At 45.1% G+C, this 10,751-nt stretch overlaps 1 protein-coding gene across 1 annotated transcript in view; it reads left to right on the top strand.

Annotated features, from left to right (window-relative positions):
* LOC128878461 (calaxin-like) overlaps positions 1-10,751 on the top strand; it is a 106,231-nt gene that overhangs the window by 31,012 nt on the left and 64,468 nt on the right. The gene's annotated exons all lie outside the window — the stretch shown is intronic.

The raw sequence follows: 10,751 nt of genomic DNA, 5'->3' as shown, positions 1-10,751 counted from the left end.
AAGAATAACACTGCTCCAAAAGTACAGAGTTAATTTCAATTCCTTACATTTCAGCACTGTGATGAAGAAATTTTATCTCATAAGAGGAAGTAGAACATCGAAGCCACTGGCAAATTCAAATTTCAGGTATAGATTGAGAGCCTAGCATCTTATTATGCCAAAAGAATGACACTGCTCCAAAAGTGCAGAGTTAATTTTAGCTCCTCGCGTTCCATCACGAATAGAAATTTGATCACATAAGATCTTCTTCTTTATTCCTCCCAACAACATTACTTCGAATTCAAACAAACCTCCAGAGCATACGATCTGCATACTACTTCCTCTCAAAACAGTTTAATGTCGAGTGACCAAGCCAGTGGTCCTTCCATCCACGTTTCGAGAATCACGAAAACCTCCACTTCATTTCGTCGCCGAGTGTATGGAGGAATAAAAGAAAGAGTCGTCGCAGGACGGAGCAAACGAGGCCCTCGGAACTACGAAGCCTCGGGTCCGTAACGATCGAAGCCAGCCCTCGAGATTTCTTTTTTGCAGATTCACCGCGTTGCGTGCCCATAATGTCCCACGAGCTGTCTTCGTGCGGGCATGTCGAGCAATTTCGAGATCCCTGGATCGTTCGTCCGAATCGTCGCAGCGTGAACTCGTCTTCGCCCCGCCCTGTGGGTGCAAGCGAGAGGATCCCGGGCCCCATAACCTGACGAATTAATCGCGGACGTGGCTACGCGACCGTATCTTGCCACAAACGTGGGACACCCCTTTTTTCGTGGCGAGTTTTACGGAGTCCCGTCGCCGGACGTGCGGCCAGCCTCGCGTGGACGCTTCAGCTTCCTTTTTCGTCCGTATCTTGTTAGCGTAACCCCGCATAATGAGGCGTAAATTGCCACGGTGGATCCTTCCGACGAACAGACTTTGTCCGCAGTGGCGTAGCTGCTGGCGAGACACGGACGGGGAACGTGTTCCTCTGCGGTGCTCGGCGACCCGTGTGATTGCGTGGAAGTTGGATTGTTTGCATCGCTCGGGAGTTGGGAAGTTATCGCGTTGATAATATCCCGGGGCGAGGGGCGATTGCAGACGACTGCCGTGGACGTATGCGTGAGCACCGTGTGCACTTGCATGATGAGTTTTTCTACAGTGGATTATGGATGATTTTTGGGGGTGGTTGTCACTATAATTTCCTATAGTATACTCTGTGAATACTTTTTTTTTTCTTTTTTTAATTACTTTATTTAAGGTCACATCAGCTACAGAGGTTATTAGTGACCACGTCGATGATTACAATTTAATTATAATTAACACGTTATATTTCATTAATATCTTGATTAAATTGAGGAATTCGTTTCTGTTGGTACTCCCTGACATTCTTCAATTAAATGTTTTACTGTAAGGGATTCGTCGCAAAATACATTTTGTAGCAATGAGTCTGTGTGGCCAATTCTCGATCTTGATAGCGTCACTTGCAGTCTTCTATCTGCTAAAGTTGGAATTGTATCGCTGATCGAGTTTCGTGTTTGGTGTAGTTTCTGCATTATTTCTTTAAAAGAGGAGATTTTATTCTTCATTCAGTACACGAATATTTCCTTGTAATAGTAGCTACGTACAAACAATGCTCGTTATCTGGAAACAAGGTTTGCTGGACCAGTGGCCTTTTGGAATTTATGGGTCCAATTACCCGTGCCATATCAGAGTCAGGCCTCCCGAAGCAGATCATGATTCAAGGACTCCCCCTGGCCACCATTATGCTCTCCTTCTGGCTGAATCGCATTTAAATTCTTAAAATTGCCGAAGCTCGGCCGTTTCTTTGCGCACATTTGAAAGTTACTTCCTGCTGTGTGTTATTTGTTCGGGAGAAACAAAGTAAATTATGGCGTGTAAAAGTTCGGGGCGCGAAAGATCAAGGCGCGGCGCGAAAGTTGCGCAGATTATCCAATTTAGCCGATTTATAACGAGACAAACGAGGTTGCCGTGTGCCAGATGTCACGAGACAACGCGGCGAAGGAGGCGGCGAAACTTTGATGCAAACTGGCCCCCGAAGTGTTTCTCTCGTGTCACGCACGTGCTCGTGCGAAATTTTTTGTCAGAACGCCTTCTCGCCTTCTTTTTGGTACCCCGTGAAACGGCTAAAGTGTCGCTCGATATAATCCATTTTCGAATGTGCCCACGTCATCCGACGCCGTTAATAAACGAGCCCCGACCTTTAAATCAAAGCTGTGAAATCGATTTGCATCTTTAGTAATATTCGAGAAATTACTGGCAATTTTCTGGCAATCCTTCTTGAAATTGCAAAACACTTCAGCCGGTGAAGCGATACGACTCCCTTTAAATCGTTTTAATTTTACGGTTGCGCGGATTTAAAAATGAACACCGAAGTGCGAAGAGCCTTAATTTAAATATGAAAGGTGAAACCTCTAAGGAAATCGTGGAACGTTAGCATACCAGTTTCGTACGTCTACCCGAGCAACAGGAAGAAAAGAAAAATTTGTTTATTTGTTCGCGCCGGAGCGTTCGTGTTGGTTTTGTTTATGTACATATTCTATATGCAGCAGAAAAAAAGGGAACAAGGAGTTTCGGGGTTGGAACGCGAAGATTGAATTAATTATACAGTGCGTTTGGCAACAGGTGTCAGAAACTTTAGGAGGTGATTCTGACTTTACATATCAAAACAAGACGAAACTCGGGAATGGCGAAATTGGATTGCAGGTTTCTTCAGATTTCGAGAGACTGCATTCGAGAGATTTTAGAATTTAGAGAAAACTTTTCTGGGCACTCCTTGCCATTTGAAATATTTTCTAAATTTTCATACTTACATATTGAGTACAGTAAATAAATATTCTCTCTATGTATTTTATATTCATTTGGTAATATCAAAACGTTGACTGCCATGCTAGTACTCTTGGAAATTTCCTCTGTGATTAAGTTTTCTTTAGTCTTTTGGAAACTACGTAAGACATTTAGTGTAGTATTTATTTTTGCACCTTCAAATTTATTTTCTTTGATACTCAGAATCGATTCAGAACTCGTACAGAATTAATTTGTTTAATTCTTCAGTGAAAATTACTGTCACCCATATATAAGTGACGTCGCTATCAACATGTTAACTTAATCAAACGTCTTCAATATAGAAGTACGAATAGAAGGTACGAATATTTATCGACTGTATGTAATAGTAGATAAAGTGTATCTATTAATACAATTTCGTAGCCGAATGGAATTTTTTAATGAACATTTGCTAGTCGTGCAGACCACCAGACCTCAATTTTAAAAATCGTTGAGCCGCAAGGGAGGAATCGAGCCACTCGACGCGTGCGAATCACAGGCAGTTTGAGAATAATTTTAGATGAGCTGTCGAGGATAACACGATTCGCAAATTAACCCGGCACCTCTCGCGTGATCCGAACGTTACCTTAATGACCGATTGGTCACGCACCACGGAGGTGCCACGACGCGATTTATGATCCCATGTCTTAATCGTGACCCGCAAATTATCACCTCAACCGAATATCCGACGGACAATGGGTCGAATTCGCGCAACATCCCGTTTTTGTCAATCCCTGTCCGACTTCTTCGAACCTCTCTCGAATCCTTGGAACTTTAACAAGGGAACCCTTCCACTAGATTTTTCTTCCAATAAAGTCCAGTTTTCGGTTCCCACGAGCCACTCGAATGCTCCCCAATACTCTCTAATGAATAACGCCAATAGTTTTCTAAAATTCCAGCATCCATTCGAGTTTCGCGTTCGACTAATCTCTCATACATCACGCGGCCTGTAATCATCGCCCCGAGAGCTGATTCCGCAGGTTTCCGATATCGGAAATAGGTTGGCCTTCACGGAATCAAAAGCGGTATGTCGGTGCCCGGAGCGAGAACCTGCAGCAGCAACAAGTAACCTGGCAAGACGTTGGCTACCCTATGCATACAGAGTGCTGCTACCAACCTGCCGCGAGGGAAGAATTTATTATGTGATCTAATTTAGAGCCGCGTGATATATGGAGGTGCTCGCCTTTTCACATAACTTCGGCAGCGCGGAAACTTTATGATTCGACGATTTACCCGCGAGGCTTTCAGGCCTTCCGAGAGACCGTGCTCACGGTTTCAACATTCCCTCGTCGCTCTCTCGAAAGCGACTTCTGAAATTATTTATTTAAGGGGGACTGATGTGTCGAAGCACGCAAACAACACGGACCTTGTCGAGCAATTAGTCTTTAGATTCGTTTGATACAGATGTACGCGCCGAGATTAAGAGAAACAGGATCGGTGTAACCATATTTCAAGGCGCGACGAGGAGAAAGTGTCCGGATGGAAAAGAGGGATAGACGTTTTTATTTGTTTGTTTGCTGGCGATTTTCGAACGTCTTCATTGGTCGTTGCGGTATCGCCCGTGGGTTGAATAAATATTCGTATGTTGCAAAAGATGCAGAGCGATAAAGCGCGCAGAGGTGTAACTGAAGTCCTCTTTTCGGACTAGCATCTTCGAGTATATATCTACACATGGAATACATGCAAATCGAGAAGTCTGGAGTAATAATTACAAACTTTATCCTCGGTTTTGCTCGTATCGTATAGCAGTGCTCGCGATACAAGGACACGATTCGAATATTCGCGAATGGGATCCCAATAGCAAACAACCACCGCGAACGTATAATTTCCCGAAAGGACGGCAGAACGTGAATGTTTGTGGTCCGTTTTACCCGATGGGCCTTCTATGTGGTAGGCCAAGTAAGTACAGGGTACCAACGGAGGACATTCCGTTTCGGAATTCACAAGACCCAGCGGACGGGACGACGAGTCGGTCGATTCAGAAAATTTGCAGGCCGGGGCCTCGCAAATTTGCGCATAAAGACGTAGCTATAGCCGCCCGGAGGACAGGGTTGCAGCTCGGCCGACGCATTCCGCGGGCGACGCATGGCGGAAACGTTGCGTAATTGCCCTGCGCACCTGAAACGTTTCGGAGCATCCCTCTCGGGCCGAACGAGCTACATAAATTTCCCGGCAGTCGCGTTTACAGCGCGTAATTAGTTGGAACTCGAAAAATTCGGTAACAGGGAACGGGGGCAAGCGAAAAAGGGTTTATCGATTCGCCGCGGTGAAACGGATCGGGCCGGTGGATCGGCGGAGAATAATGCCGAGGAACGCGCAAATTGAATTCCTGTTTGACGGAATTTTTTCATTCTCGCAATTACACGCTGTTGTGTACAAATTGATACCGATGCTTTCGAGATCGACGCGAGAAAGAAGCGAGCAGCGCTCTGGGAATAGTTTCTTCGATAGCATAGAGTCAAAGACTTATTTCAGAAATTTTGTTAGTGACTTACGTTGCAACGCTTCAGGAAAGATATATTTATATTTCTCGTTCTTACAATAATTCTGGAACACCCTGTATACGTTCTCTGTTGGGATCACATTCTTCCATGATAGTAAACAGTTTGTCAAGATGCACGAAGGCTTCACTCGTATTTTTAATCTACTTCTTCTTCCTCACTTTCATTGTGTATTTTATCGTTACTCAATCGTTGCTCAATTAGGTATTCATTTGACAGCGGTGCCCAGTGAGATTCAATCAACTCGTTAACATCTTCATTATTGTCATCCAAGTTTAGCTCGTTCATTAGGCTAACTATTTCATCTGTGATTTCTTCAAAATGTATTAAATCACTTGTCATTTGTGGGCATAATTGTTTCCAGGAACAATTTTTCATTTCATCGCATTCTTTGGCATTTGTTTTTGCCTTAAAAAATTGAAACTTTTAAAATGTGCGAAAATTGAGGGCCGTCTGTAACACTAAAAAAAAAGCACGTTTCCAAAGTTAGATTATTTTTATGTAACGCGATTCCTGTCCGCACATTTTGCAACGAGATGGGGCAGAGTGCAAATGGTTGCAAAGGGTCTCATTAAAAATATAAAAAGCTTGTATAAAGTATCTGCTTTTAACCATCAATCTTCGTCTGAACCGAGTTCTCACAAATCCGTAAAGTTCCGTGTCTCCGTCGCAATTTCTGACGCACGCCTGCGCCACTTCAGAAGATTGCCATCTTCTCCAGTAACTCGATGAAGCAATCTATTTTAATGATCACCTATCACAGCGACTATTCCCCGGTTACCTAACCCGTCGCGGTGACGAATGTGGTACGACGATGGGCGTGAGTGTCGAAATTAAAACGTAGACAGGGTTGGTTTTAAAAACCTCATTGTAATCGGCCTCGGGTAATATACGAACCGACCCCGGCGGATCATAAAGGCTCGATAAAAGTATAAAGATCGCCACGCTCGAAACGCTCTAATCACACGGCTCTGGACGCGCAGGTAATTTGCCGTGCCGTCGTTCGAGGGCCCCGTAGATGGACGAGAACTCGAAAAAGTAATTTTACGCACTGTTTACACTGGCCTCGGTACGCAACGAAGCACCAGGAGTTGCGTACCGAAGATCCAAGAAGCTATCAACGTAAATCAATAACGGGAGCACTTTGGCGGCGCATCGGCCAGCTGCTGCCGCAGCCCTGGCTGGCATTCCATTGGCTATTGCTTTTTCGAGGCTTCTACTCTGCAAGGAATCGTATCGACGACGCTGTAAATAATAATCTCGTGTAACTACAGGGTTCAACTTGCGGCCTTATACTTTCACCAATTAACTAACGTTCCACGGGACACGCTAGACCCCTTGTTCGACGATCCAGTCTCCTCTGACCATGGAGCGATGATGCAGGAAACGATTTTCTCGCAACTAAGTAATACGGCATTTTAGACAAAGACGTCGGAGTTAAGCAAGATAATACAATCGTTTTTAAATACGCGTTACAGTTATATTAGATCATTTAATACAAAAAACTACAGAAATTTTATAGCGACTGTATAACGACTGAAAGGTGGGAAAATATTGTAAAACGAGAGAGATCACCTTTTCTTATAGCACTTAATCTTTCATTTACTGAATTTCTCAAAAGTTTTTAAAGTTTAGGCGTCCATCTTGGTCTCCTGTCATCTTGTACAGTTGTCTCTAACAAACTTCCAAAAGAAAAAAATCAACAGATTTCACGCTCGTCGTAAGAATCAAGAGATTGGGAACGTATGAGACGTCCTAATATTCATTTTTCGAGTCTCCTTCTCTAGTTGATTCTGAATAATTACTATCTTGAATGAATATCTCTGAAGCATTTCAACTTAAAATTTTGTTTTTTTGAAGCTACTTAGCAGTCTCGCAAGAAAGTTTTCGTAAACGATGAGATCAAATTAATTTGCCTCCATTACCGAGGAGTAATTACTTACCCCTGACCTTGCTTAATTACGGAGCCCTAACTAAACGAGGGTTTCCGTGGTCCGGGAGCGTTACAAGTTCCGCGTGCAATAAACAAACCGCCACGTGGCACGTCATTCGACCGTAAACACGCTACCCGAGACCCCCGAAGATTAAACTCAAGCCTACCGAAGAGATTGTATTCGTTTTATCCCGAAGATCGCGAATGGTGGGCAATAAGAGCATCCGGACCCTGTCTTCCTTTCAGCCCAATGAAAAAAAACAAACGAAATAAAAGGACGACCGTCCCCGGGGGTAGGTGGAGAGGGGGGCAGCAGCATTGAAAACTGATATTGAAATTACGTTAATCGATAACCATAAACCATAACTCGGACATACAAGTGTGACGCCGGGCGTAATTTATCTTTCGCATCCGCGAGAATGTATTCAGTGATTTCGAGTGCTGGTTCTCACGTCCAGCTGTGCAAAGAACGGCAGCATACGAGATCGGGCAAAAATGATTTAGCTTCGACAGTCGCGGCCGGCTCGATAAATCGTGGCTCGATTTTCTTGTAGCGGCAATCATAACTCGCGATAAAATACGAGACTTTTTGCCGTCCACTTTGACGGCGGTGGACTAGCTCGCTCGGAACGTTTTATTTTACATTCTCGGACCGAAAAGTCGATCCAAAGAATCGTCCAGATCTCGTCGTACTTTGAGAGACTTTGGATGTACTTCGGAGGTTAGCGAGTTGTAATATTATATATATACACAAAAGAAAGAAACACTTGCATTCAACGAAATCGTCGATGACCATGAAAACTCGGAACGAAACGACCTTGGTCGAAAATATTCTTTGCGATGCAGCCTTTGACGCCATTCCCGCGCAAAATATTTTTCGTACGATTCCATGCAGGTAGCTCCTTTCATTCCGCGTAGAAGCCAGTCGTCCCGTTCGCTTTTTATCCGCGATTTGTAAAAATCTGCTTATCCAATGGGAGAACTCGTAGCCCGCATCCTTCGTTTTGTTATCAGAATGTTACACCTCGTTGCGGGTAATTCACCACGCTCGGATACCCTCGTGTAACGACGCGAAATCCTCGATTCCCGTTGCTTAACAGCAAGAAACGCGTGTTAACATTCGCGCACGGGGTATAAAATCGCGTGCTCGAGGCGTATTAAAATTCCTGGTGGCGCGGACCGAACGGGGTGTTAAGTTGAAAATCCTCGACAACCACGACGCTGGCGCGTCGATTCCATGGAAGCGTGAAAGTGGCCTTTTCGCGGCGTTTATTGACAGGAACAGCGTGCCGTTACAACATGTCACGCGCGAGATGCCCACCGCGTGTCCCGTCCGATATAATCAGCAACCAACGCGCGCGTTTACACGTGTGTCACATAAAGATGCTAATAGTATGGTATTATCGTGTCCGGCTGGCTATCGCTTGCCGCGCTCGAAGCCGTCATTACTCTCTGACAGGAGCCACCGAGGAGTAACGCGGCGAGATTATTCCTGTTTCACGAAATTCCCGTTCGGTAACCACAGCTGTCGCGGACGATTCAAACGAGCCGCGCGAGAATTACACGGGAATTATCCACCTAAAATGTCCACCGACCGCGCGACGCAGCTGGGGGAAACGCGAGGTATATAAACGTGCATTAATCGCGGTACTTATTGCCGCGTCACAGCTGGGGCTAGAAGATAATTCAAATCCTCATTTCAAACTTCAGGGATTTTTAGTTTTAGCATTTTCTTGTGCATCGAAGGCTTCGTGGATTTTTATTTGTTGCTTTGAGAAGACTCGGGTGGGTTCAAACGTTATTTCAATTGCGTTGCAGCTAGAGTTAGGATGTGACTTTAACTGGGGCTGGGAGGTTACTCAAATCCTGATTTCGAACTTTAAGGATTTTTATTTTTAGGATTTTCCTATACATCGTATGCTTTGCTGATTTTTAACTGATTTCAAAAAGGAGGTTACTCTATTCGATGTGTATATTTTTTTTTATTTGTTGCTTTGAGATGACTCGAGTATGTACAAACGTTATTTGAATTGCGTTGCAGCTAAAGTTAGGATGTGACTCCTCTTCTTGCTGGAAGCTGCAAGAGCTATAACTCCTTAAAAAATCAATTTTGCTTCGCGAAAATAACGTCAATAAACCCACATAGATTTACTTCAACTCTATAAAGGAAGTCTAACATCTTTTTAGTATTCTATAAAAACCTCAAGAGCCTTAAAATACAATTAACCGAATTGTACATTTTTGTTTACGATCATCCCGTCTAGCATTTCTCGGATGCGTACGAAAATTTCCGCTGGCACCCAAAGGGTTAATTTTTGCGTATAACACTGCCAACCGTAAACGTAAATATTAAGATATGACGCCCCTCTCGCAACAAGCGATTAAATAACCAACCCACGAGAACGCTCGCGGAACTTTTCTTACACCTCGGTCTCGGTCAGCCACGCAGCCGTAAACTCCGATTGTTATACTCCAGCACGTCCCACGAGAAAGGCGGATCAAAGGAGGAACGGGGCGAAAGTACGAAGAGAAGCGTGCCCCGCGAACGTGCAGCTCCGCGAAAAGAACCGTCCCGGGGATAATTGTCTTCCACGTGTATTGTGAGTTTAAGGAATTTTTTAATTAATCCCGAAACTCCTCGAACGCGGTGAAGGCACGAGAGGTCCGCGTCTTGCAGCATCACGAGCCGATCGGGAGCAAGGCTGCGAGTGGCCATCGTGGACGTGTCGGTCCGGTGTAGGCGGAGAGAGGGTGAAAGAAACAGGTAGATGAGGACGGGGCGAGGGTGGGGTGGCGGAATCGAGAGGCTTAATTAATGAGACGTACGCGGCAGCTGCAGATACCAAGATGCATTGTAAATACACCGGGCCAGAAAAACTATTGTCCCCGAACGAGATTTATACGTGTCCCAATTACACTCGCCTCGGACCGTCCAATTTTTTTCGTTCGCTCGAACAATTCGCTGAGAGCCCCCTTTTTTGCATGAGGCGAGCCAACGATAACGCTCGTCGGGGCCCGGTCAGGCCTGATCGTTATAGGCGAGCGCACGCGAGACAACAAATGTCCGACCCGAGGACTCGTAAAGCTCACCCACGCAACGACCAAGCCGCACCCTCGCCTCTCCCCTCCCCCTCTTCGTCAGGGTTTTATCAATCGAACAGAGGAAGCGACCGGGTTTGCTCGCAATTTGTTTCTGGGATATTGGGCAATGACGGCGCCCGCTCGTTTCAACAGGTGTCGACCGCCGCTGCGATTTAAATAACCGTCGAATATAATGGCGGAGATCGACTCGACAGCGCGCGGGTTAAATCCTGCGGACATTGGAGAGATAGGAGAGGATATTGAGATAGGAAATTCCTTTGATTGGGTTTCCCAGAAACCTGGCAGGTTTGGTAGTCGATGGGAATTGGGACACTGCAAGCAATGAAGCCTTTGGAGAGGTTGAATTTAGCTAGTAGCTCTGCTTCCACTCTGTAGAAGCACGATGAACAAGGATTCCCAGTGTG

This window comes from Hylaeus volcanicus, chromosome 6, assembly GCF_026283585.1.
Source record: "Hylaeus volcanicus isolate JK05 chromosome 6, UHH_iyHylVolc1.0_haploid, whole genome shotgun sequence".
NCBI classification, from domain to species: domain Eukaryota; kingdom Metazoa; phylum Arthropoda; class Insecta; order Hymenoptera; family Colletidae; genus Hylaeus; species Hylaeus volcanicus.
The sequence above is the reverse complement of the archived record's forward strand: the minus strand, read 5'-3'. Positions and strand labels throughout refer to the sequence as shown.